At 41.8% G+C, this 27554-nt stretch overlaps 1 long non-coding RNA gene across 2 annotated transcripts in view; it reads left to right on the top strand.

The window, feature by feature from the left end:
• The window catches only part of LOC147008871 (uncharacterized), a 126008-nt gene extending 103574 nt beyond the window's left edge, over positions 1-22434 (top strand). Inside the window, exons 3-4 of one of the 2 annotated variants that reach the window (XR_015053165.1) lie at positions 14129-14295; positions 21784-22434. This is a non-coding gene — a long non-coding RNA (uncharacterized LOC147008871). The remainder of the gene's footprint in view (positions 1-14128; positions 14296-21783) is intronic. The other variant, XR_015053166.1, reaches the window with a different exon arrangement.
• The last annotated feature ends 5120 nt before the right edge of the window (positions 22435-27554 follow it).

Below are 27554 nucleotides of genomic sequence, written 5' to 3'. Positions count from 1 at the left end.
TGCTCAAATCGTTCTCATTCCACCTCAACACTGCACAGCTGGATGTAAATCCTTGTTTGATGAACAATCTTGTAAGATATCCAAAGCTTGATCATTTCTCCAATTCATATGCAAGACCTCTGTGTCTGCACGAGATTTTAGTTGGATCAGCTTGTAAGCAAAATCAAAGGGATTATGTCTTCGTGTTATGATGCTGGAAGAGTCCGGACTTAAGTGATTCGATTGGAGTTATGGTGATACCAGCAATCTGCGATGCATGAAAGAGAGATTGCAGTTGTATGAAAGGAAGAAATAGAATAAAGGGTATTTTTGTGGGTAGGCTTTTACACCTGCTTGTTCATACGAGTTAAAAAAAGTTTGCCTGGTTTCCTGGCACACAGCAGCCTACTCTTTTCAAAAGCAGCCGTGCTCTTACCTTTTGTGAACCTGTCTTCTATTCTGCTCGAACTGCAGAGCTGTGCACACTTGAAGTGCTGAGAAGTAAATGAACAGGAACATCATCAGCACACCCAATGCGCTTATGTTCATGCCCAAAGGAGCGGGACATCTATGCTTCTTGAGCTACCTCGCTCTTTTTACTTAGCATGCAGCAGTGCCTTCCTTCCACAGTTGGTGAGAGGGGGATTCTTGGATGGTCATATGGTTTCAGTTACCATGGCTATATTGGCGTTCTACCACTCACCCCACGTCTTCACCACCTGACCATGGAATTACAGGCCGGCTCAGCCTTTTTAACTGCAAGTCCACATAATAGGAAAAATTAAATTGAACCTGAGCAAAATTACAACAGAAGCTTTTCTAACAGTTTCCGAGACAGGAATGGTTGCTGAAAAACATAACCCAAATTAGACAATGTTGGAGAATGGGAACACCTTAGAAATACATTTGCAATATGGCTGATACGGTCCATTTGGCTAAAATGCAAAAAAAAAAAATTATAGATGCGTTTTGTGCTAACATAGCGTGATCTTATGTAGTTTTTGGTGGTGAAATAAAAAAAATGACTTTTAACGAAAACAAGTACAAAAAAAACAAACAAATATTTTAAACTAGAGAGCTCATAGAGCCCCCTTACCCCATGCAGTCTTGAGAAATAAAGGACATGGGCAGGGTCTGCGAGGGGCAAATTTGATTGGTCAAGATGATGGAAAATGCCATCATATTTTGTCCAAGTACTGCAAAGCAAAAGGTTCTTGAACATGCTAAAAAGGAGATTTGTGTTCTCCATTGTTCAAGGATATAATTCAATTGAAATAAAATAAAGATTTCAAAAGTTGCAGAAATTTTTTTCCAGAAATTTACCACCATTGATGCAGCATCTTTTACACCACCTTATTTAACACATTACATTAGTTATTCATACCTGTTGTTTGTATCCTTTATGAAATGCTTAAACTTACTGTTTGGAATGTTTTTTCAATTTCATTTGACAGCCAGACAGAGTAAAAATATTATCTAACTCCTCTCTGCGCATGTACGATTGGGACAAATTCAGAGCCAAAGTACAAGTTTGTTTTCTGATTCGTGTTGAGAATATAACATTCAGTTGAAATCAAGTTGTTCCTCAATCATAAACTGACGTTTGCAGACAGAAAGACAAAGTGAATCAATTGCTTAACCCCACTTTTCGTTTCACTCGCACAGGGTAAAAATGTAAAAGGATGTAGGGATGATTTGCCAAACATCATGTAAACAAGGTAGGGATGGTCACAAATTATTGTGTGAAACCATCACTAAATCCTTCTTTCTCTTTATGCCTGTCCATCCCTGCATCCATTTCCAATGATAGTGTATGTTGATTGTTTCCATGTATGAATTTGACCACTGAATGAACACACACACACACACACACACACACACACACACACACACACACACACACACACACACACACACACACACACACACACACACACACACACACACACACACACAACTTCAGCTCGTGTTTGTGAACCCAAATGGAGGGAGATGTTTTGTGTCATTTGCAAGCACCACCATTATTCAAAGACAGGTGTAGGGATGGTATCACATGATTGTTTCTTCTGCCCATCCCAACCTTGTTTACATACCTCTTTGGCATACCATCTCTACATGCTTTTGCCTAAAAAAGTTTTTTTTTATTATTACTTGTTTCAGAACTTTAAAAAATGTATTTACATACTGGAGAATTTTGTTTGGGTTGAACTGTGAAATATCTTGGCCATAATGTGTGAAAACACTTTGCATTGAATCGTCGTACTATTATATAATGCGCAGCAATAATATTCCACCATCAACCACACTCATTTGAGTGCGATTGGCCCTCGGTTAAAGCGGTACTTTCAAAATGACCTAATCTGCCCCAGAATGCTCGGTTTGCATGCACAGAAACCCTAGGAAGCTGAAGGGTTTGGTGTAACATAAAATGTATTATGTGTCTGGGATAAGGATTGTTCTTTGGAATGACTCACCAAGCTTTTGACAGAAGCCGAAAACACTTGGAAAAGTACCTGAGAGAAAGGACTGTGCCTCTGCACAATGAAAGACTTGGATAACGTTCTCAGCTCACCAAATGGACAGGTACTCGAATTGCAAGCTCCCAACCAGGTGGGCTGGTGGAAGTCCTGAGTTGACGGGCATTTGCTTTGGAAACTCCCAACGGATCTCTACTAATGAATGGCCTCTGTATCTGGATTAGATTCTTATGACCACCGATGGGAATGACACATATTGGGCTTGTGTACGTACAGGGTAAGTTTGAAATGATGATATTTACTATTAATCATGATGGGAGGAGAGGGGGGGGGGGAGGATTGGGAGTTGTACCAGCTGTGAGGGCTGTTATAAATATATGGTTTATTTGGTTCAGGGTCTGCAAGAGAAATTATGCTAGATATTAGCACCTATTGGTAAAAGTTGAATTGTGTGTGTGTGTGTGTGTGTGTGTGTGTGTGTGTGTGTGTGTGTGTGTGTGTGTGTGTGTGTGTGTTATATCCATGGCCAATGATAGAATGCACTAACACTTACCCAAACAGTAAATGGCACGAACCCGACTCCTCTCACCCATGGATATTTCTCGTGTTCCTATATGTCCGAGAGTCCAATTTTCATTCAAGAACAGAACAATTATGGTTAACTATCTTGAAATAGCCATTCTTTCATCTAAATTCTAAATTCTGAAACTTACATTTAAAAGACGATTTGAATCACAGATTTCATGCTTGCAAAGGTAGGTTAAAAGTGCCTGGAGAGCCAAACCAAAAAAGTATAAACACACACAGCACATGTGCTAAAGGCCTCGTTTTGTATTCATAAATCATTTCATTTGTGTCACTGGGAGTCTGCCCCCACCACACTGATTGTCAGGCATTGTCCCACCTACTATCTTCAGCCTTCAGTGCTTACACCACCTATCGATGCTTTCTTTGTGGAATCCTTTCAAGTTATGAAGAAAATTTCGAGGAGTCATGGACCTTCATTCACACTGTAAAGTGCAGTCGTTCATGTTTAAACCAAGTTCTACTGAGTTTCAACAGACTTTGAGTTAGACACTCAGAAAATAATAAGAAGACGAATGACAAAAGGGTGGTTTTGGGTTTATCAGTTTTGTAGTTCAGTGATTCTGTCCAAGAGTTTCATGAGTGTTGTTGGTTGTGACATGCTATGCAGACGACAGGTAGATATCTTAAATGTTTACAAGTTTGTATCTTGGTGCATATTTTTTTTTTTTTAAGGATTGGTGTTGTATTACACCCATAGAGTGTTCATGTTATCCTTACACAGGAAGACTCCTGACTTCCTGAATATATATATATATTTTTTTACCTCCGCCACAGAAGGTGGGTGGAGGTTATGTTTTCCTCCCTGCCTGTCTGTCTGTCTGTCTGTTTCTTTCTCTGAAAAAATATCTCAAAAAGTTATGGATAGATTCGGACAAAACTTGGACAGGTTGGGAGTGAGATGGATGAATCGATTCGATGTTGGTGAAGATCTGGATACGAGAATTTTTAAAGTTTCTTCAAGTGATTCTTCATCATTTGAGAGATAGGGTCAAATACGATATATACCATGGTATCTCAAAAAGTTGTGGACGAGTTATAACAAAACTAGGTGGATGAGTTGGGTTGGTGACGAGAACAAGCCAATTCGATTTTGATGTGTGACGAGTACAAATGGTCCGGATGCAGATCCGGCCGATCATTGGGATACAAAAACTGTTAGCCTGGCGGAGGTGTGCATTCTACCGAGTTCCGTTCCAGTTAAATAAGTATTTTTTGAGCTTCCCCAATGAACCACGAGCTGCTGTGGGTGATGATTCTTTAAACCTTTGTTAAGAATTGCAAAATTATTTTTGTCGCATTATCACCAAGAGCTATTTGGTGCTTTGTTGCTTTTTAAAAAAAACTACTTGTTTAGCTTATCATTATGAGCAAAAAAATTGCCAGTACAGACCAAGAGCTGCTTGCACATTGCAGTATTCAGAGCAGATCACTGCAAATCGAACAGGATCATGGGACTTGCATCTCCAAGCTGTTTATGAGAGTTTGCCCATTTTTACAGATGCTGGTCATTACAACTACTTGATATCGGCCTACTGCTACCTGCAAAATACGATTCATCTGCCCACAGCTATTCACTCTCTTTTCTGCACGTTTGAAAATGGATTCCATGTGATAATGAAGAAGTGACAGGCACTGGGCTGGACTATAACTCCTGACCTGGTAACTGAACAAGTTCTGACAAGGTCACTGAAAAGTACAAGACGTCTGACTATGGGAAGTGGCATGACTGAGGTGCAAAGGGCAAATTTGAGTTTTCTCAGTCCGACTGTCTTCAGAGTACAATCTTGCAACGCAAGACTACACAGATTTATTGTGTTCATCAAGTGAACAGCATAAGGAAGTGATTGAAGCAGGACTGATTCGGGACAGAAGTGATTTTGGAAAGGTCTTCAGTAAGCTGCCATCAATCTCACCATTTGCACGGGACTCCAGCCTTCGCAACATTATAACAGGGCTACCTGTACAGGTGAATGTGCAGTTCATGGATTATATTCAGTCGGTACTCAGGCTGTAAGCAACCTTCTTTAGACTGGCCAGAAAGTCTTTAGAAATGCCCCTAAGTGCAAGGAAAAGGCGAAAATTCTGCTCCTTTATTTGCACTGAAGAAACAAGGAAAAGGCGAAAGAAGCACCGACCCATCTCAACTATGCCAAAAGATGGTGGTGGATTGACTTTGTAAGAAATTGTGAAATACAAACACTGCGTGTGTGTACTTTCACTATTTGAATCCTGCTGCGTGCCCAGGAAAACTGATTAAGTTCCAGCTAACAAATGTACTGCTTCCATATATTACACAGAAATCCAGTTCTGCAATTCCAGACTGCATTCCTGAAACTGAGCAATTTGTGTTAGTTGGTGGGTCTCCACCCCATCATCTTAAATGGAATAATCATCAAACCAATGATGCTGTTTGCAAGTTGCTATTCTACCTTCACAAGGTGCCATTATGGGGGTTTGGGGGGGGGGCATCATTGCATTTGCTTTTGTAGGGAAACTTCCCATCAGTAAAGGACATAACTCATCAACGATGAAAATAAAATAAAGAATTTGAGACCTACTATCAACTTCGGTCCACACACATGTAATGCATTGGAAAACAAGAAAAAGAGAAATCAAAGATTGCACACCCTTGCCAGAACTTGTTTTGTGTGGCGTTTGTGTACTGGTGTGTTACGTAATTACTTATAGACATAACTAGAACTGCCACTTTATAACTGCTGGCAGTGATGACCGGGTGCCAAAAAGTCCCACTTTGATTGGACACCTGGCCCTAACCCTAACCAATCATTATTCAATTCAATTCAGAATTGGATTAAAATGAATTCAATTCAAATCAAATGGAAGACCAAATAGGTACAGTTCTGCACTGGAGTAATCAGAAGGAACCTGAACAAGCAAAAAGAAAAGATGAAGTCATCAGGAGGAACCTGGATAGGTTTCGGGTTTCAGCTGCTCCTCCTCTACCCTCAAACCCATCCAGGCACAGCCAAGTGAGCATTAGTAACAAGAAGAATCCAGATTAAAAAAATTAAATAATTCTGGCTGGCACACCATGCGTCTGATCAGGTTGAAATTTCAAACATATATTCCCCATCACTATGAGATCATAATTGTGAAGTTTCACATCGATTGATTTGAGTGGTTCAAGAGAAATGGGGCAGGCACAATGGGCTGAATGGCCTCCTCCTGTGCCTTAATTCCTTGTAAATCTTTGTAAATGTTTCCCCTCAATCTATCAAGCCATTCTGGAGAAGGAGATTTTATAGAGGTTTTTTGGGTAAATCCAATATGGCTGCCAAACCATGTGACCGATGATGTCATATGTGAAAGTTTTGTTCCTCATGGATAGGTAGTGTAATAGCTGTGAAGTTTCACCTCGATATGTTCAGCCATTTCAGAGAAAAAGATTTTTGAAAGTTAAGAGAAAGAAAAAAACCCCAATATGGCTGTTGAGCCATGTGACCGATGACATCATCAACTTATTTTTGTCGATCAATTTATCCGAAGATGACTCTCAAAGATTTTCATACTGATTGGATGCAGCGTTCTACGTCTGCAATTATGACATCATAACAAAGGCACCTAAGACATCAGAAAAAAAAAATCACATTCCTTGTGAGGAGTACTTGCCGTGTGCCAAGTTTCATTTTTTTCCCTTGGTGTGGTTTCAGAGATAGAGGTCCAATTTTTTTTCCAACATGGCTGCCACACACTTGACCTATGATGTCATAATTATCACTAAAATGTTCTTACATGAGTAATCGCTCCTATGGTGAAAATTTTGTGTCAATCCGACAAACAGTTGCAGAGAAAAACACTGATGTTCTGGGCGGACAAGCAAACAGACAGACCCAAATGCAATACCCTCACCTCTGGTGAGGGTAACTGTAGCGGCACACGGGAGAGTGCATTCCTCTGCCAGGCTGAACAGTTTATGTTTTGTATCCCACTGATAGGCTGGGTCTGCATCCAGACCTAAACCAAAAGCGAATCAACTTGTTCTTGTCACCTACCAAACTAATCCACTAATTTCATCTGAATCCGTCCATAACGTTTTGAGATATTGTGCTATATATCCTTTTTGGCGCCATCTTTTAATGGTGAAGAATCACTGAAAATTATACTATCTGTATCCAAATGCGGATCTTCACCAAAATCGAATCAGTTTGTCCTTGTCACGCGCAACTTGTCCACAAAGTTTGGTTCGAATCCGTCCACAACTTTTTGAGATATCTTTCTCACAGAGAGACAGACAAACAGGGATGAAAACATAACCTCCGTACACCCTCGGTGGTGGAGGAAAAATAACCAGAGTTGGTGTCAAAAGCCACCCAATGCTCGCCTGTTTATACATTTATCGTTTTTAAAAGACTCGTCTAATAATATTTTTTTATAGAGCATTGCAGTGAAGTCTGATCCAAATAATTTTAAAGCAATATATGTATTTGTATATTGTAATCAGTAAAAAATAGTGTGGTAGATAAAAACATGAGAAAGGAAATAACTTGCACCAAAAACTTTAACAATTTCACGCTCACGCTCACGCCGGGGTATCGCTATAGCTCTTTGTTATTCGAACAGGCGAGCTAAAAAGTTAAGTTCAAAACAGGTCAAAAATTTAAAATTATTTTTTAATTTCAACTTCACTACATCAATAATATACCCCAAAAGAACCTCAATGCCAAATATCAGTATCCTCGTACACATATTAAATGAATGGCAAGCTTCTATATAACTTGCACCAAAAACTTTAACATTTTCACGCTCACGCTGACGCTGACGCTCACGCCGGGGGTATCGCTATAGCTCTCTGTTCTTCGAACAGGCGAGCTAAAAAGTTAAGTTCAAAACAGATCAAAAATTAAAAAAAATTGAAATTATATTTTATTTCAACTTCACCACATCAATACTATACCCCAGAGGAACCTCCATGCCAAATATCAGCATCCTAGTACACATATTAAATGAATGGCAAGCTTCTAAATAACTTGCACCAAAAACTTTAACGTTGATGTGCTACAAAAAAAGTTAAGTTCAAGACAGGTCAAAAATTTAAAATTATTTTTAAATTTCAACTTCACAACATCAATAATATACCCCAAAGGAACCTCCATGCCAAATATCAGCATCCTAGTACACATATTAAATGAATGGCAAGCTTCTAAATAACTTGTACCAAAAAACTTTAACATTTTCACGCTCACGCTCATGCCGGGGGTACGCTATAGCGCTCTGTTCTTCGAACAGGCGAGCTAATAAAAATGTCTGCTTTTGTAACGACAGCATCAAACAAGGATTCATCCCCTAACAGCAGAATATCTGAAAACAACAAAGGTGCACTGTTGTGTTAACTGAAGGAGATGTCGATGTTGAAATCGTTAAGGCAGTGGTAGCCTCGTCTCAAACCCACGCTACTCTCCTTATTGGAGAGGACACTGATTTCTTGATTCTTCTCCTGCACCAGACAATCCAAAGCAAGTTGAAGCTCGACTTCCGTAGTGATAAATAAAGAAAATTAGCAAACCATACCTTTGATATCACTATTTGCCAAAGGATACTGAGCAAAGGCACCTGCAAGTACCTCCTGCTCCTTAATGCTTTCATTGGCTGTGACAAAACATCACGTATACTTGGATTTGGAAAGTCTACAAGATTTATGGAACTAATGAACAACACCAGTCTTCGTGAGTTGGAAGCACTTTTCTGCTCGAGAGATCAGCCACATGATGACATCGGATTTGCTAGGCACGACACAATAGTGTTATTTTTTTGTGGACAACCAAAATACTTCCTCATCAAACTTTGCCATCGCATGCCGGTGGACAAGGTCACACCAGCTAAGTCTTTTGTTGCATCGGAAAGTTTCCATCCAACTGAATCAGAAACAAAATTTCACAGCTTCCGGACCTACGATCAAACTGTGCAATGGGAAGGTATCAGGCAATCCATGAACCTTACAGACTGGAGATGACTTTTATAAGTAGGCACCAAATTATACCCAGTGATGTCAGATCTACATCCTGGTCCTAAATCCCTGTTGGATGTGATCCCATTGCAAATGTATCACTGGTTGCAGTACATTATGTTGTAGTTGCAAGAAATTATGTAGTCAAAGGGCGGAGGAGCTCCTTGTGAGCCAACGGCCATCCATATCTAGTGCCCAACTGTGTCTGCAGACGTCCTGCTGCAGTTGGGTTACTTCTTATTAGGAGGTTGATGGCAGGATTCGCACTCCGGCCACCATAAAACCATTCATTCCGCAAAACGCAAAAACGCAAAAAAAAATCTGAAAACCCACTCCGTGGGAGTACCTCCTGTGCAGCTTCCCTTCGCAGGGCAGCTCACCGGATGACGGGATTGGGGCAAAGCCTTCGGGACCCCCAATCTTTGATGATAGGAGGGAAACCACGGGGTAACATCCCTGGGTCAGATTGCGAGAGAGTGTGTCGGAGTGGTGCTGAGGTGTCGTCCACCAGACGGCGGTCTCCTTGGGTTAACCTGAGGCGGTCCCTTCGGGTGGGTGCCTGGAATGTCCTATCCCTAAGAGAGGATGATCACCTGTCTCTGTTATCATCTGAGCTCAAGCGTTTGGACATTGGGATTGCAGCTCTCTCTGAGGTTCGGAGACCGGATTGCGGCGAGATAATGGTGTGTGGTTACACCTACTATTGGTCTGGTTGCCCTGATGGTTACTATACCCAAGGAGTTGCTGTAACTGTGTCCAATAAGCTGACACCAATGATAATTGAGATAACACCGGTCAATGAGCGTATAATGAGATTAAGGATTCGTCACTCCTGAGGTGTCATTTCCCTGGTCTCTGTTTATGCTTCGACTGAGGCGAGTGATCTCACCGTGAAGGATGCATTCTACGCCACACTAGAGTCTGTGGTTGATCAGTGCCCCAGACGAGATACACTTCTAGTCTTGGAGGATTTCAATGCATCGACTGGAACTGATAGGGACGGTTATGAGGTGTGTGTTGGTCCCCATGGGTCAGGAACTATGAACCAGAATAGCACTAAGTTCCTTGACTTTGCAAGAAGTCATGGACTTAGGGTGGCTGGTTCATGGTTTCAGCGCCCACAAGCTCATCGCTGGACTTGGTATTCCAATGCTGGCGGTGTGGCAAAGGAGATTGACCATGTCCTCATTGACGGTCGTTGGAGGATGATCCAGAACTGCAGGGTCTACCGGAGTGCTCAGTTCCTCAATACTGACCACAGGCTTGTTGTAGCAACTCTAAAGCTGCACCTTAAATCCTGGAGAATGGTACCATCCCAGCCTAGGCTGGATGTTGCCAAGCTCAGGGATGAGAGAGTAGCTGAGGAGTTTGCGACCAGGCTGAGTGGACACTTGGGGGGTCTGGGTGCTTTGGGGAGTCCTGAAGAGTTGTAGAGCGCCTTCAAGACCACCATCCTTGATGTTGCCGGTGGATGTCTTGGAGCTCACCGCAGGGCAAAGAAGAATTTTGTCTCTCAAGGGACACTGGATACCATTGACCAGAGTCGCAGGGCCAGGCTGAATGGCAGAGCTGAGCTGTTCAGGGAGCTGAGGCGTAAAACTGTACGTGCACTGAGGGTGGACAAGGAGGCCTATGTGCGAGGAATCTGTGAGGGGGTAGAGCATCACCTGTGGACAGGTGATTCTCGTCCTGCTTACAGGGGAATTCGCGCATTACGTTCATCCAAGCCCATCCCTCGGAGCACTGCAGTTCGAGCAGAGAGTGGTTGGCTCTTAACAGAGGAGTCTGAAGTGAAGGCCCGCTGGGCCAGTTACTTTGAGCGGTTGTACCAGGCTGATCCCCCAGCTGTCGAGTTGGACGTCAAGGGTGTTAATATCCCTGTTGCCGACCCTCGAATCAACTGTGGTCCACCTTCACTTGTGGAAACACGGGCTGCGGTGAACCAGTTGAAACGGGGCAAAGCTCCAGGGATCTGTGGCATCCATGCCGAACTTCTCAAGGCTGGTGGAAATGCTGCACTCGTGTCGTTGCATGCAGTTTTGTGCTCTGCCTGGAACACAGGCATCATCCCAACTGACTGGAAGAGGGGCCTTGTTGTCCCTCTCTGGAAAGGGAAGGGTGATCGCCAAGACTGCAACAACTACCGAGGGGTGACGCTGCTCTCAGTGCCGGGCAAGGTCTTTGCTCGGATAATTCTTGAAAGGGTTCGCCACCATCTGCTAAAGCACCAGCGTCCAGAGCAGTGAGGCTTTACACCAAAGAGGTCAACGATTGACCGTATCCTTGCCCTTCGTGTCCTCACCGAACGCAGACGAGAGTTTCGACAGGGGCTGCTTGCAGTCTATGTTGATCTCTGTAAAGCGTTCGATTCAGTGAATCGGGATGTCCTCTGGAGGATTCTTGGTCTTCGTGGGGTGCCACCAAAACTGATCGATCTGATGTCTGAACTCTACTCTGGTACTGAGAGTGCTGTGAAGTGTGGTGGTACCATCTCTGACTTATTTCCAGTTGTTACTGGAGTTCGTCAGGGATGTGTACTTGCCCCCACACTTTTCAGCACTTGTATGGACTGGATTTTATGGAGGATGTCGGAGAGATCAAGTTGCGGTGCATCGTTTCGGAATGTCAAGATCTCGGACCTTGATTTTGCAGATGATGCAGTCATCTTTGCAGAGACTTTAGACATCCTTTTGGGGGCCCTCGAGGTGCTGAATGAGGAGTCGGAGCCGCTGGGATTACGGGCTTCTTGGGTCAAAACTAAGATCCACGCTTTCGGTGACATCTTGGATGCTGCTGTCCTGTCTGTGTCTGTTTGTGGTGAGGATGTTGAGGTCGTGGAGAGATTCACTTACCTTGGCAGTGATATTCATGTCTCTGCTGGCTGCGAGTCAGAGGTCAATAGACGTCTGGGTCGGGCCTGGGGAGTCATGAATTCACTGGATCTTGGGGTGTGGCGCTGCCGGTACCTGTGCGGGAGGACGAAAGTCCGAGTCTTCAGGTCCTTGGTACTTCCAGTCTTGCTCTATGGGTGCGAGACTTGGACTCTGACCAAGGATCTGAGACGGAGACTTAATTCCTTTGGTACCAGGTCTCTTCGGAGAATCCTTGGCTATCGCTGGTCGGATTTTGTGTCCAATGAGCGGTTGCTGAGAGAGACTCGGATGAGATTTGTTACCTGCATAGTCCGTGAGCGTCAGTTGCGGCTGTATGGACATGTGGCTCGTTTTCCTGATGCTGATCCTGCTCACCAGATTCTCTCAGCGAGGGAGTCTCGTGAGTGGAGGAGGCCAATGGGCCGACCACGTGCCTCGTGGTTGCAGCAGGTTGACCATCATCTCAAGGAGATGGGGATGGGCCTGGCATCTGCCTGGGGGATGTCCAGACAGAGGCCCCTGGAGTACCGGCGGAAAGTGGACGCAGCGACGCGCCGTTCTGGCACATGCTCCCATACCTGACCTGACCCCTTGCAAGAAAAAAAATTGACTACAGTGCTCAACAGCACGCGGTCACTGCCAGACAAGTGGTTGTGACGAAAGCCTGTCTGTTGAACATGTCGATAATGAAGTTGAATACAATGTCTGTGTCCTTTACTTTGCTTCATGAAACTAATGGAGTACAATATTTTGCTTCGATTTATGGAGCTATCTGGCCTACTTTGTGCCATTGACCATGATTTTGTCATAATTTATGATGTGATAATTAAAAGTTTAATTTGTGTTCCCTGCTATTTCCTGATTTCCAATGTTTTCCCATTCGCCAAATTCGGCTAATGACCTCCACTTCCGAAGGTGGATGGAGGTTATGTTTGAAGCCATGTCTGTTTGTCTGTCTGTTTGTCTGTTAGCATGATGTCTCAAAAAGTTATGGACGGATTCTGCCGAAACTTGGTGAACAGCTTAGTTGTGTGACAAGGACAAATTGGTTCGATTTTGGTGAATTTTAATTCCTTAAGTGATTCTTCACCATTGAGAGATAGGGCCATAAACGATATATAGCACGATATCTGAAAAACTTGTGGACGGATTAATACAATACTTGGGGGATGAGTTGGGTAGGTGACAAGAACAAGCCGATTCGGTTTTGCTTCAGGTCCGGAAACAGATCCAGTCTATCAGTGGAATATAAAATGTAAACTGTTCACCATGGTGGAGGTATGCGCACCACCGTTATAATTTTTGGAAATGTAAATCAGCTTTCAATTCCACACAGGAAACAGTTTCAAAAACTCCTGTTGCAATTTTGTTCAGGGTCAATCCGTATTCCACCCTGGCATCAACCCTACTGTGAGCCAGCTGCGCCGCTGAGAAAGCAGCACTTGACACAATGGCGATACAGTAGTGGGTGAATGCAAATGTTTTTGTGTCTGATTAAAAGGACCGAGGGGTCATCTATTTATTTCTATGCAAAGATGGCATAAACCCCCCATCCCCTGATATTCTCCATAAGTGCCTCTTCTCAATCCTCCTAAATCCTGCTGTCCCTATCTACTCCCATATCTCTTTTTCTTTTCTCCACACCCCTCTACCCCCTTCCACCCCCCACCCCTCCCCATGTTGAGGTCATAAATGTAAGGATGGTAACTATAGTTGATTTAAGGAGTTTTCTTTTTCTCACTAGTAGTTACTGCTCATCGTTTACCCAAAAGGCATAACGAGGCCTATTGCTTCTCCTGCTTTATTAAACCTCACCAAACTAAATCACCAGCTGATTAATTTCCGAGCAGTAGCGATTTTTGTTGATTTCTAATTTAAATGCAAATTTTGAGAACATCGTTTTGGCTGGTAAAGTTGGAGTGACGATTAATTGTATGTGGTCAACTGAAACCAAACATTAGCCATGAATGTATTGCGAATGCACAGTGCTTAAAAAGGAATGATTTCAATTTGCTGAGCAATTAATGCCTTGTCCCCATGATTCAGTCCCCTTGTTACAGTAGTGAGGTTATCAGTTGTGCACGTTTGGGGCAATCGATGAGAATGGCTCCCTTTGTTTTCTCTCTGTTCCTGCCTGCGAGTGACAAAGTCTCATGCAAGCACCGCCCGCACTCTCATAGGCATTGTTTGTGAGTGCACCGATAGAAACCTGAGAAATAATCCAATCCTTGCTCTGTCAATTCCAGGGTGCTGCAAGGCACACATGGTGTGCCACAAACCCACGTTTGGTGAGACTCCCAAAATCCAGGCTCACTGCTCCTCTCAAATCATTACCTCTGCCACTGAAGTTAGAGGAGGTAGTGTTTTCACCCGTTTGTCGCTGGCTGTTTGTGATTTGAGAAATCGAAGATTCGTAAGTATATTAGTTGGTCTGGTTTGTTATTATTGGGTCGCCGAAATAGGTGACCCTTATTGTCAGTAATTCTGTGTTTGTTTGGATGTTTGTTCGTTTGTCATCAGCATAATTGGTAGTAAACGTGGGTGGATTTTGACCAAACTCGGGTGGTAGGTACATCTTATGACCTAGTGCTTTGGAAATTGTGATGGTTGCTTGGGACGCTTTGGTTCCCCAGCAGCAACCGAAAAACCTTCAAAATCGGTACCGTTCACGCGAAATCAATTCCGAAAGCCATTATCCCACGTAGGGTTATGAAATTTGGCACGAATGGTCTACAGGTGATGCTCGATCAAATATATTCCGTTTCTTGTGATATTATGGAATACTTTACCCGCAGCGCCCCCCTACAATTAGGATATGCGCGGAAATTGAAGGCTCTCGAGCGACCGGGTGAGTGCATCGATATCAATGAAACTTTGCAGGTTCATGGTACTCAATGAGTACAACTTTGCCTCAGGACATATTGACCGATTTCGCTTAGGTCAGGGGTCAAAGGTCAATTAGTGCAAAAATCGATAATCTGCGAGAGGTGGAGGTGCCTCCTCCTAGGGTTATGCTACTCCTCCTAGGGTTATGGTCGGATGGTCATGAAAATTCACACTAATCGTCTGGAATACATTGTGCACAAACGATCGAGCCGGATTTTCGATTTAGATCTTTATTCACCCACAGCACCCCCTCGAACTTTGGGGATTTCCGATTTCAAAACGCATTTTCGGTACTTTTCATTCAAATGGATACCGAGTAGTTATCTGATGGAACTGGATGAGATTTGATTTGCATAATTTTAAGGTGATTCCCTATCCACTATATGACATCCATTTTGCTCTACATCTTATAGTTTCCATGCCCGGCGACCCATCACTGCCTACTGGCTTGTCTGTCAGTCTGTCTGTACATCAATCGCCTCCAGGTTGCATTTTTACTCCGATCTTCACAAAACTTAACCACCTGGCAGAGATAGCTGGAAGCCTATTGTTTTTGAGGTTAATAGGTCAAGGTCACCAATCGTCAATTTTAATCCAATTGCATACATACATATATATATATATATATATATATATATATATATATATATATATATATATATATATATATATATATATATATATATATATATATATATATATATAAAACCAAAAAACATGGGTGGACAGTGAACCCTCACCAAGATGATGCCTCCATCGCTCTATGTGAGTATGTCTATTAATTACGTCCTATTTAAACATCAGCTGGACCGTGAGTCCATCTATTAATTGCTTACTGTTGGACCTTGAATACGTCTATTAATCACAGACTATTGGAACATACCTTTTCGACATTTAAACCTTTAGACCCCGACAGACAATTATGTACCTTTTAGACCCTTTGGAACTTTTAAAATACACATGATACCTCGAGACCCTTTCAACATTTACACCCTTTAGACCGCCTTGACATTTTATACCCCTTGACCCTTTCGACCCCGTCAGACCCTTTTAGACCCCTTAGACTGCTGAAGACCTATACACCCTTACGACCACTTAGACCACTTGACTCTTAGACTTTTTAGACCTTCAGACCCATTAGACCCTCTTTGGACACTTTCGACTCCTTCATCCCTTTAGACCTGTATCCAACTACTGTTGTAACACACCCTTTATACCTTCAGACCTTTTAGACCCATTAACACAATTTTAGACCCTTTACATCTTTTAAGACCCTTTAGACGCTATTAGACCACTAAGATCACTTGACCCTTCAGACCACTTAGATCCCTTGACCCTCAATAGACCTTTTAGACCCATTTGGACATTTTAGATCCCTTTAGCGTTTAAACCTCTTAAGATTCGTTAGATCCCTTAGACTCCTGAAGACATTTACATCCTTTAGACTGCTCAGACCCCTTGACCCTTCGACCTCTTAGAACCATTGGACATTTATACCCTTTAGACCCAAAGTACTATTGGAAAATACCTGTTTAGATCTTTGGACCACTTCGACCCTTTAGACCTGGAGACCAGTTTGACCTCTATAGATGCACACCACACAAACATTTCTCTGGAATCTTCTTGCAATATACACACTCTAATTTTTTCAGCAAGTAATGCACAATCTCTACTGGGAGGATGGGTGCTCTGCGAGGTTGAACAGATGTTACATATTGGGTCAATGATTTGGTTCACCAATCAAAACCTTGAAGCATATTATTTTTGAGGTCAAAGGGGTAAAGGTCAAGGTCACATAAAATCATAAATTTTCATCCAATTGACTTAAAATTTTAGCAGGGTTTCCACATTGGGTCACAGACCTGGTTCAGCAAAATCAGAAGGATCGATTTAGCTGCTTTAGCTACTACCGCTTGGAAATTTTGGCTACTGAAATTCCAGCTCAGCGTCTGTTCACTGAACATGCACGCTCTCACCTCTAGTCCTGAAAACCACCATGGAACCGCACTGATGTCCTTACTGGAGCTCATCAAAGCGAAACCGACTTGTGGAGGGCCAGCTGGGAGGCTGCCACAGGTCCTAATAAACATATTGTACATGATCCAACCATTCCTCCACCCGGTTTCAAACTCCCACGTCGGCAATGGACAGCCCTCAACAGGGCCTTTGTGCTAGTACCCTCCACTGATGCTGGATGAGGTCAGATGCACTCTGTGACTGCGGAGGAATTCAGACGATGGAGCACATCACCTTGCACTGTCCCTTGCGGAAGTTATCGGGAGGATATTTTTTAACTCTCCACCAACTCACCCCTAAGGCAGCCACGTGGCTGCGGAACCTGGACATTAAACTTTAGCGCAATTAATATTGGCCACAGGCAAGAATAAGCCATTTTGACATGTCGACGGTTTCCATGACAACAACTTCACCCCATTAAAATCAAATGGGCCTTTTTGTGAATTCATTATTACGAAACCTTGGTAATTTTTAAAGATATCAAATTGAAACTTACACAGCTTATTGGTACATGTGTCGTATATGTTTGGAGAATTTAGTCAAACTTTGTAAAAAGTCAAGGTCAAAGCCATCAAAACATGTAAAACACCGATTATGTCGCAATTAGAAAATGTATGAACCAAATTTATTATATCATGCATAATCTTCAATCATGTAAAACACTAGAGAGGACAAGTTTTCAAAATTATCAAATTGCTGTTTCCATGGCAGCTATTGCTTGTTTGGACTTCGCAAGTATCATGCTATGCACAACGTTTTTCTTGTTTGTTTGTTTGTTTGTCTGTGAGCAGGATTTCTCAAAAAGTTAACTTGGTGGACAGGTTGGGTGTGTGACAAGGAAAAATCGATTCGATTTTGGTGAATATCCGGATCTGGATCTGATAATTTTTTAAGTGATTCTTCACCATTGAGAGATGGGGTCAAAAACGACACATAACATGATATTTCAAAAACGTTGTGGACGAGTTATGACAAAACTTGATGGATGAGTTGGTTCGTTGATGAGAACAACCTGATTAGATTTGGTTCAGGTCTGGATCCAGATCTGCCCTATTAGTGGGATACAAAACGTAAACTGTTCAGCCTGGTGGACGTGTGTGCTGTACCAAGTGCCGTTCTCGTTCTGTTATGTTGTTGTCCATTCTCTTGGAATAAGTTTAAAAGACAGCGATTATTTATTTATATACACTTTACCATCTCCCCTATATTTGAAGAAGTGTTCTAGCTCTTCCACGAGCCTTCACCCACATGAAAAGGCCCCCAGAATATCAAACAGCCCACAATGGTGGCAAAAGACAGGTGTTTGCTTAAAGCGCAAATGAGGTTGTTGGTGCTCTTTTTACTATATATATATATATATATATATATATATATATATATATATATATATATATATATATATATATATATATATATATATATATATATATATATATATATATATATAATCAAAAGCACACAAGAAACAACCCTGCCCTTGGTATTATGGCATTGCATATATCTCACTGAGTTACCCACAGAAGATTTCAAGAGGCTGTAAAAAGCTTTGGCTCTGGTGTAATCATAGTTTCTGCCACCACAATTCCTCCATCAGGCCTGGTCAGCCAGAGCAAGGAGATCAGCAATCCAAAAATACATACACCTCCCGATAATTATTTTCATCGCACCAGAACACCCCAATTGGATTTGGTGTAAACTTGGAACAAAATCTGCAAAGGATGTTAATCATCTGCAATGACATCATATTACCTGACACCGCTCCTATCTTATCCCAAACATCTCTATTTTTTGTCCGCACTCTTTACACACTCTAAACTAGAACAACACTCGGTGGAGCACATACCTCAGCCAGGCTGAACAGTTTATGTTTACCAATAGGCCAGATCTGAATCCGGACATGAACCAAGATTGAATTGGCTTCTTTTGTCACCTATCCAACTCATCCACCAAGTTTTGTCATAAATTGTCCATAACTTTTTGAAATGTCGTGATATGTATCATTTTTGGCTGCATTTCTCAACTAGAACGGGCACTCAGTAGAGCGCATACCTTCGCCAACGCTACATTTTGCCCCCCCCTCCCCCCCCCAGAAACCGTTGATTGTGAGGGTATTTAATCCCATACCACATGTGCCATCTCATATGTGTTATGATGGCTTAAAAACATTAAATTTCCTGTGTCATATCGTATATCACAAGATTGGGCATTGAATTCACATTTTGGCATTGGTTGCATGCAAATTGGATAAAAATCGACCGCAATATGGCAAAATGACGATTTTGACCTTTTCATGACCTCGACCTTGACCTTTGTACTCTTAATTTTGTAATTGGTATTAGCGTGTGGGTAACACAACAGTCAACATTTTGGTGTTGGTTTCATGCAAATCGGATAAGAATTGACCATGCTATGACTAAAACCGCACATTTTGCAATGTCGTGACCCCCCCCCCGACCTTTGACTCCCAACCGCTAATAAGGGTTATTACGTCATTGTGTCATGTCACATATCACAAGATGGGGCATTGAATTCTGAACATTTTGGCATTAGTTGCATGCAAATTGGATACAAATTGACCGCGCTGTGGTAAAAAGACGATTTTGACCTTTTCATGACCTTGACCTTTGACCCGATTGCTCCCAAAATCTAATCAAACGGTCCTCGGATAATAACCAATCATCCCACCAAATTTGCTGCGATTCAGTTCAATACTTTTGGAGTTATGCGAATAACAAACAAACAAACACACATATTCACAAATAAGTAAATAAATAAATGCACAGCGATCAAAACATAACCTTCACAACAAAGTTTGCGAAGGTAATTATGAAGAATTACATGAAAAATTCTAGTGTCCAGATCTGCAACTTCACCAAAATCAAATCAATTAGTCCTTGTCACAAACTGTCTCCAAGTTTCGTCAAAATCTGTCCACAATTTTTTTGAGATATCCTGCTCACAGACAAAACAAAAAACAGGTGGAAACATAACCTCTATCCACCTTCGGTGGCGGAGGCTATAAAGGATGTTGCATCAATGAGTGTACCATCCCTCGGATAGACATTAAGCTGGTGATCCATTTGCTAGCATTTGTCAATGGACGGTAAAGACCTTCCCATGAAGGGTGGACAAGTTGCCTGGAGCCTGACCAAATTCCACATTCCCATCCAAGCCTATATGGCCACTGCATCCGTGGCACAGCCCCATCCCTGAGAAATTATGCAACCAGCAAACGTATGCTGAATCCGCTCAGAACAAAATCTACTCAATTTGGATAACAATGAATAAGTCTGGTGCAATCACACTCCTCTTTGAGCTCGAGATAAATTTTAAATTATTAAAAAATACAATGTCTACAGGTGCAAATAGATTAGACTGTTTATATTTTGGACAAAGTCAAGGTTCACACAAGAGCTAGAACATAGAATGGATCAGGAGGTAATGTAACAAAGGGGGTTGTAGAAAGAGAAGGGGAAAATACACCAACAGCAGTGTTGATGGACAAAATAGAGGGAGACTTGGAGAAATAAGGAATGTGGGGTAAGAATATATGCCTGTTGTTGGCTTAATGGTTAGGGTGGTGGGTTTGGGAGCCGAGGATCCTGAGTTCAAATTCCACTCAGTTGTTGAATGAATACCAGGTGGAGTTGATTCTGCCCGTCATCCTTCCGAGGTCAGCAAAATGAGTGCCAACTTGCTGGTATCCTGTGTCGGAGTGGTGAGCTGTCCAATATTGTGCCCCATAGCCAAGGAGACTGCTTAGGCAGCACCAACGCTCCGCACAGAGTATGGTCCTAATGGATGGATGGGTAAGAATGAGGGCTAGAGGAGGTCATAGGGGTGAACAAGATGTATACAGAAGCAAACTCAGGAAGGAGAAACTGGAAATTTAGAAAGAGGTGGGCTTTTAGATGGATGATTTCGAAAGAGGTGGGCTTTTAGATGGGTGAACGAGAATAGAAAAGATAATGTCTTTGGATGGAGAATTATCTGAGATGGTGGTGAACAGCAGTGTTGAAGACCTGATGGGAAGAATGAGATTGAAGATAATGTGGAAGTTAGTTCCACAGGTGGGGAAAGAGAGGAACGAATGAGTGGAGCTGAGCAGTAATTCTGGATTTTGGGAGTTTCACCAGAAAGAGGATGATGGTGGATCACATGTGCCCTGCAGATACTTGGGGGAGGGGAGGAGAAGGTAGAGGACAGCGAGACCACTGACCTATCTGCGATGGCCAAATGATAAGTTCATAGACTCAGCTTCATTATGGCAGATTCCAATGAGCTTGAAGGACTTTGTTTCCATGGCATCAATGTGAGCAAGGTGTAAGGCAACAGATCCAGCCTCGAGAGAAGAGCAGTACTCCATCACGCTGTGGATGAAGGCCTTGCAGTTTGATAGGAGTTCCTATCAGCTAAGGAAGCATTTTGTAAAATGGAGGATACCCAGTCAGCGACTGGCTTTGGAGGCCAACTTTGAAATGTGGTTTGCCCAAGAAAAATAATGGCTGATGGTGAGACCCAAAAGTTTGAGTGACTGAACTTCTTCAAGAGGATTGTTAAGAAAGTAGATGGGGGTGGGGAGTTGCGTGGAACTCCTTTTGGAAAGAGACAGAGTTAGTGTGATATTGTTGATGATGAAAGGGAACTTAAAAAGTCAGACAAACTCCTGATGACTTTATATATTTATTAATGTGACATATGTATGTAACTATAGTCTTTAATTGGCATGTTAGTGAAGCTAGTGAAGAATGGCAGGAATACCTGGGATGTTTGAAAGGGCTGAAAAATATTTATTCTTGATCTTTCTTGAAGATCACATAAGCTCATTTCTTGGATCATTTATTTTCCTTTTTCAATTTTGTGATCGCACTCGTCTTCAACGGACATCTTTGATTACATTTTCATTTGATATGCAGTTTTTGTCCGAAACACGGTGTTTCAAACTTTGTACATGTCAACGAATAATGTCCTACATTTTGCGCTTGTTGTCTACTTCCAGCTACCCTGACTACCCTGGCTAGTGTGGTGCTGTGTGGGAAATACACCTTGGCCTTCACCGATTCTTGGGTCTCAATATATTCGAAGATCATCGAGATCAATTTACTCACTCCTCAAGATGGAAAAAACTGGAAGCTGTGACCATCAAGGGGTGAACCATGACCACACGACTGCTAGGCAAATGCAAAGCTTGCGGTGCTGTTTAAAATGTTTACTTGCTCAAAGTAATGACTCTTCCCTGCCCTACCACCCTCCTTCTGTCGAGCCCCTTCTATTCTCCCAGTTACCTCCCATCACTCTCTATCTTTCCTTCCCTCCTTTTCTTCCTCAACTTAAATACAGAATGGCTGTTGTGATGCCAACCAGGCTGACTGCTTGTTAAAGTGCATCTCAACCTGAGGTGTACAAGAACATTAGCTTGGTCAGCTATGGGAGAAAAATGTATTTTTGCAATATGATGACACAATGGAACATGGAAAGAGTGGTTGCCAGAGGGATTGATTTTTGTCTATGTTTGTGTTTAGCAAGTGGGAATTCTGTAGTTACAGTGGTGAAAGCCTGAAACAACTGTGGTGAGGCAAACAATATGCACACAGAAGATTATGATGGATAAGAATATGAAAGGTGGAATAAAATGATCAATATTTTTGTACCAGCCTCGTTGGCATAAACGTTAGTGTCCACAATGGGTAATTCCATGGGAAAAGTTACCTGGTGGCTATTTTTTGAAAGTACATTTTTCATTAAACCTTATATACCATATGACAGATCATGAATTGAAATAATTGAAATTTTTGCAATATTAGCTTCATCAAGCAGTGTCTATATATATTGTGGTAGCATCTCCGGACGTTTATTAATAAACGTCCGGAGATGTTACGTCCGTTACGCTCAATTGTTACGTCCGTTACATTACATTTGCCATAGTACTGCCTACTCGGTATCATTATTTCCTCAAATAAATACTGGGAATACAATGATGTACCTATACCAGATTTAGTCTTCTGTCGTAGAACACTTCACACTAATTTGTGAGCAAAACGATAATCATGCTAAAGCGGGTATTTTGAAGGTTACGTCCGTTACGAAGATTCATCATACCATAGCACTCAGGCAAAAATTCTTAATCTCATATAATTACCATTTCCTGGCACCTTTGTGTTCACTGCAGAAAATAAACTAATACATTTGGTACGATAACCTTGTTCTTCATGAAATATTTTTGAGAACTACCAATAACTTCTGTCTGAATGTTACGTCCGTTACGGTGGAATTACCCCAATGAGTCTGGGAGGGTGGGGGTTCAAACCCTTGCTGAGTTACACAAAAGACTTAAAATGATATGCGTTACTTGTTTGATGCTCAGCATTTAAAAAGATAGAGCATGGACAAACAACCATAAGATGCGAATAGAAGTGCAGGTGTCCAATGACCTCCTCCTGTGTTGAAGTTCCTTGTAAGGGAACCAATATTATTTACCTATATAAAACAAAGTTTTATTTGTGTGTGTATTTATGAGCCAGTATTTTATTCAGTCCTTGTGTATTTGTGTTTCCTTCATAAGGACGATTTGAGTAGTGTTTCAAACACCAATCTTTTAACAATGACTGTTCACCGGTCTATTTTTGAGGATTAAAAAAAAAAACTCGAAAAACATTTTGCATAAAAGACTAATCACGTCTCTTCTATTGGAATTGCAGACAGTGACATACAAACGGGCCTCAAGGGCGGTGTACAGAACATTTTTTGAAATCATAAATACAGGACGCACGGAGGTGAAATTTGCTGCACATGATGTGTAATGCGCACTGAGTAAAAGGAGAGTTCATTTACGTCCATAGGATGTATAATACATGAAGAAGATATATGCACACCCGACGCTAGGCCGAAGCTTCAGACGTTGGCACACTCATGAGGCTGTACCGTCGAAAAGAAACGTCCCAGAAGATAAAGAAAAGAATCATATTTTCCAGTCTCCTTGAATATTTCAAATAAAATAACTCCAACCCATCATTTTTGACAGACTTTTATACTCCACCAGTCTAGAGTTTTATAACACCGCCATTTTTCAGTTTTTACTGAAATTTAAGCAGTTCAAGTCCAGTGAATAACCTGAAATGGTACAAAGCTAAGCGGTAAACTGCCAGAGGTTAAAAAAAAAAGAGCTTAGGTTACCAAAAACTGAAAAATAATGTAAATTTCATAGTTGTTAAAAAAGCCCTTTTCAGGGAACAATTTACGGGTTAGCAACTGCAGTTGTTCTGCAGCAATGGAAGTAAACGAAGCCTCGAAAGTTGAGGCAAACAATTCCTGCAGGTGTCCCGACTTTTGTTAATTAGTTACAAACCCTCTTTCTGTATAAAAGCAGTGTTGGAACAGACTGTGTTGCTCCACCCTCTATAGCATTATTTGGACAATATTGCACTGCAGAAAGGAGTATATTGCTATGATAATGGCGAGAAAAAGACAATTAACAAAGGAAGACAGACAGACCATAATAACCCTTAAAAGTGGAGGTCTTTCCTTTGTAGAAATTGCAAAGAAGCCAAGGTGTCAGTGAGTACAGTTTCCTACACCATCAAAAGGCACTTGTAAACTGGAGGAAACTGACAGGAAGAGGTCTGCAGACCAAAAGCAACAACACAATCAGAAGGCAAGTTTCTGAGAGTCAACAGCTTACGTGATAGGCGGCTCACAGGACAGCAGCTTCAGGCACAGCTTAACGCTGGTCGAAGTAAGGAAGTCTCAGTTTCAACTGTGAAGAGAAGACTTCGAGCTGCAGGTTTGACAGGTCGAGTGGCAGTAAGAAAGCCATTACTAAGATGGCAAAATAAGAAAAAGAGGCTTGCCTGGGCCATCGCCAGTGGACTACTGAAAACTGGAAATAAGGTCTTATGGACCGAATAATCAAAATTTGAAATCTTCAGTTCATCACGCAGGGTTTTTGTATGCCGTCGAGTAGGCGAAAGGATGGTTCCTCGGTGTGTGACACCATCTGTCAAACATGGAGGAGGAAGCGTGATGATCTGGGGCTCTTTTACTGGATCCAGAGTCGGTGACTTGCACAGAGTGATGCACCCTGAACCAAAAGGGCTACCAAAGCATTTTGCAGCACCATGCAATACCATCTGGTCTACGCCTAGTTGGTGAGGGGTTCATCGTACAGCAAGATAACGACCCAAAACATACCTCCAGGCTCTGGCAGAACTACCTTCAAAGAAAAGAAAAAGAAGGTAGGCTTCAAATCATGGAATGGCCAGCAAAGTCTCCAGACTTAAACCCCATCGAGCTGGTTTGGGATGAACTGGACAGAAGGGTGAAAGCAAAGCAACCTACAAGTGGAACACATTTGTGGGAACTTCTGCAACAGTGTTGGGAAGAACTTTCCGAACAACATTTGATTTCCATTGTAGAAAGAACGCCACGAGTATGTTCGGCTGTTATATCTGCAAAAGGTGGCTACTTTGATAAGTCAAAAATTTTGATTAAATTTTGTTCAACAAAACGATTCCATGATTTATTTTTTATCTGCAATTGTTTATTTGTTCTATGCTTTAATTTCAGAGTACATTGAAGCATTACACTGCTTAAATTTCAGTAAAAACTGGAAAAATGGGAGTGTTCTAAAACTTTTGACCGGATGAGTACTTGTAATACATATCACACTTTGTGCCCTATTTCTCTCGCCCATTCTCAATTGATCCAGCTATATACATATTGTGTAGATCACCCCTTAAGAGAGACGAAAATTGCCAGAGTGCCACCGAGTTAAATAGCCAGCTAAATAAGTAATTTTGTCCAGCTGATCAAGGAGGTCAAAAGCCAGGTAACAATTTAACCATTTTGTGAGCAAGTCAGCCAACGAGAAAGCCGGACAGTTTTCTCTTCTTCAGATGATGTACTTGTCTAACAGACTGAACCTGTCTGTGCAGGTACACTGGTTTCAGGTCTGAGTTACCTATTACAGAACCACATGAGGAAGATCACAGTCGCCATAGAAAACAGCACGTTAAAGCAAATATCTCTGGGCTTGGCTTTTGGCCAAATCCAACGGCTCCAGCAATGACAACAGTGCATATTGTCCATATACGATTTGCTCCACCGTGTCATTTCTCCTCATGTAACAACCAACCCTTTAATAAGGAGGGATGTTAAAACCCGCATATTTTTTGGGAGTGCAACCACATCTCATTCTGTATCCCTGGATCCCAATCCGTTCTCTAGTGTATATCACAATCATTGTTGTGTACTATGAAATATCCATGTACAATGCCCTCGGCCTCCATTGAGTGAGGAAAGTAAACAAACCATCGTGCCAATAAACAACCTTTTTTGAGTTCCCCATCTTGCTTCTGAATTTTGACTTGTATGCAATCATAAGCCGCTGAATGGAATTGGTTGAAAATTAAAAGTATGATTATTTTAGAAATATATTTATTGTCAAACGGTCTTGAGGATTTTCTGAGAAATGTGAATGTGAGGTGCATTTTTGGGTAAAAGTAGGGAACCTGACTTTTTAACATAATTAGGATATGCTGAATTTGAATAACCTGGTTCCCAGGCCTAATTTTGAGTTTTTGACCATCTAATTAGCAAAAACAAAATGGCTGCCAAATTGCAATTTTTTTGACACATTCTTGGGGCAAGCATATATATCTCTTCTTCTTTCGGCTGCTCCCGTTAGGGGTTGCCACAGCGGATCATCCGTATGATCCGCATAGTGATTTGGCACATGTTTTACGCCGGATGCCCTTCCTGACGCAACCCTGGTCGCCTCTTACGACACAGGGATAAGGTACACCTATTTTAACCGGGGTATACACCGGCCCAGTATACTGGTACTCATTTCGCCGACCTCGGAAGGATGACAGGCTGAGTCAACCCCCTGGTGTATTAATTCAGTGGCCCAACGGGGCTTGAACTCAGGACCTCTTGGATCCCAAGCCGCTGCCCTAACCACTGCGCCAACACCAGGCTAATATATATATATATATATATATATATATATATATATATATATATATATATATATATATATATATATATATATATATATATATATATATATATATATATATATATATATATATATATATATATATATATATATATATATATATATATATATATATATACACACACACACACACACATACAAATTTATACCTTAGTCTATATTTGACTAATGTTTCTTTTTATTTGCAGGTGACGATGGATCCAGTGGTTAGCTTGAAAAGGCCTTCGTCTGTGGATTACAGCTTGTGCATCTGTCACAAGCTTGCAAAACCGTTCCTGCATCAGAAATGATACCAGTTCTGAAATTTGTTCAGGCTTGTCATCGGCGACTATTGTGGAAAGCTCAGCATGGCATTTATTATCAGCTTCGGCAACAAACGAAAGAAATGTTGGCACCAAAAGTCACCACAGGCCTTGCAAGTTGAGTGTGTGAGCCCTCATACCCTTGTTGTACGCCTTTCCTGAAAGAACAAGCTCTGCTGTACCTTGACCCAGCAATACACTCTCCACCCACACCCCTATTAATCCAGATCCATCCATATGATCCCCTATAGCCTTTTGAAAGTTCATTGAAATATGGAAGCCACCAAGGTGAGGAATTAACTCATCTTGGTATTCTGGAACAAACCACTTTAGTCTCATTAGTCTGCAGTAGAGTGCTTGGTCCACTGTGAGGACTGTATGCTCCTGTCCAAAATGTGAAGATATTGCCATGCATCTCTTCACAACTGCATTTAAAGTATCTAATTCATGAGC

Source organism: Eptatretus burgeri, chromosome 18 (genome assembly GCF_056783735.1).
Source record: "Eptatretus burgeri isolate ZD-2024b chromosome 18, Ebu_testis_v1, whole genome shotgun sequence".
Taxonomy (NCBI): domain Eukaryota; kingdom Metazoa; phylum Chordata; class Myxini; order Myxiniformes; family Myxinidae; genus Eptatretus; species Eptatretus burgeri.
This window is presented reverse-complemented; position numbering and strand designations above follow the sequence as displayed.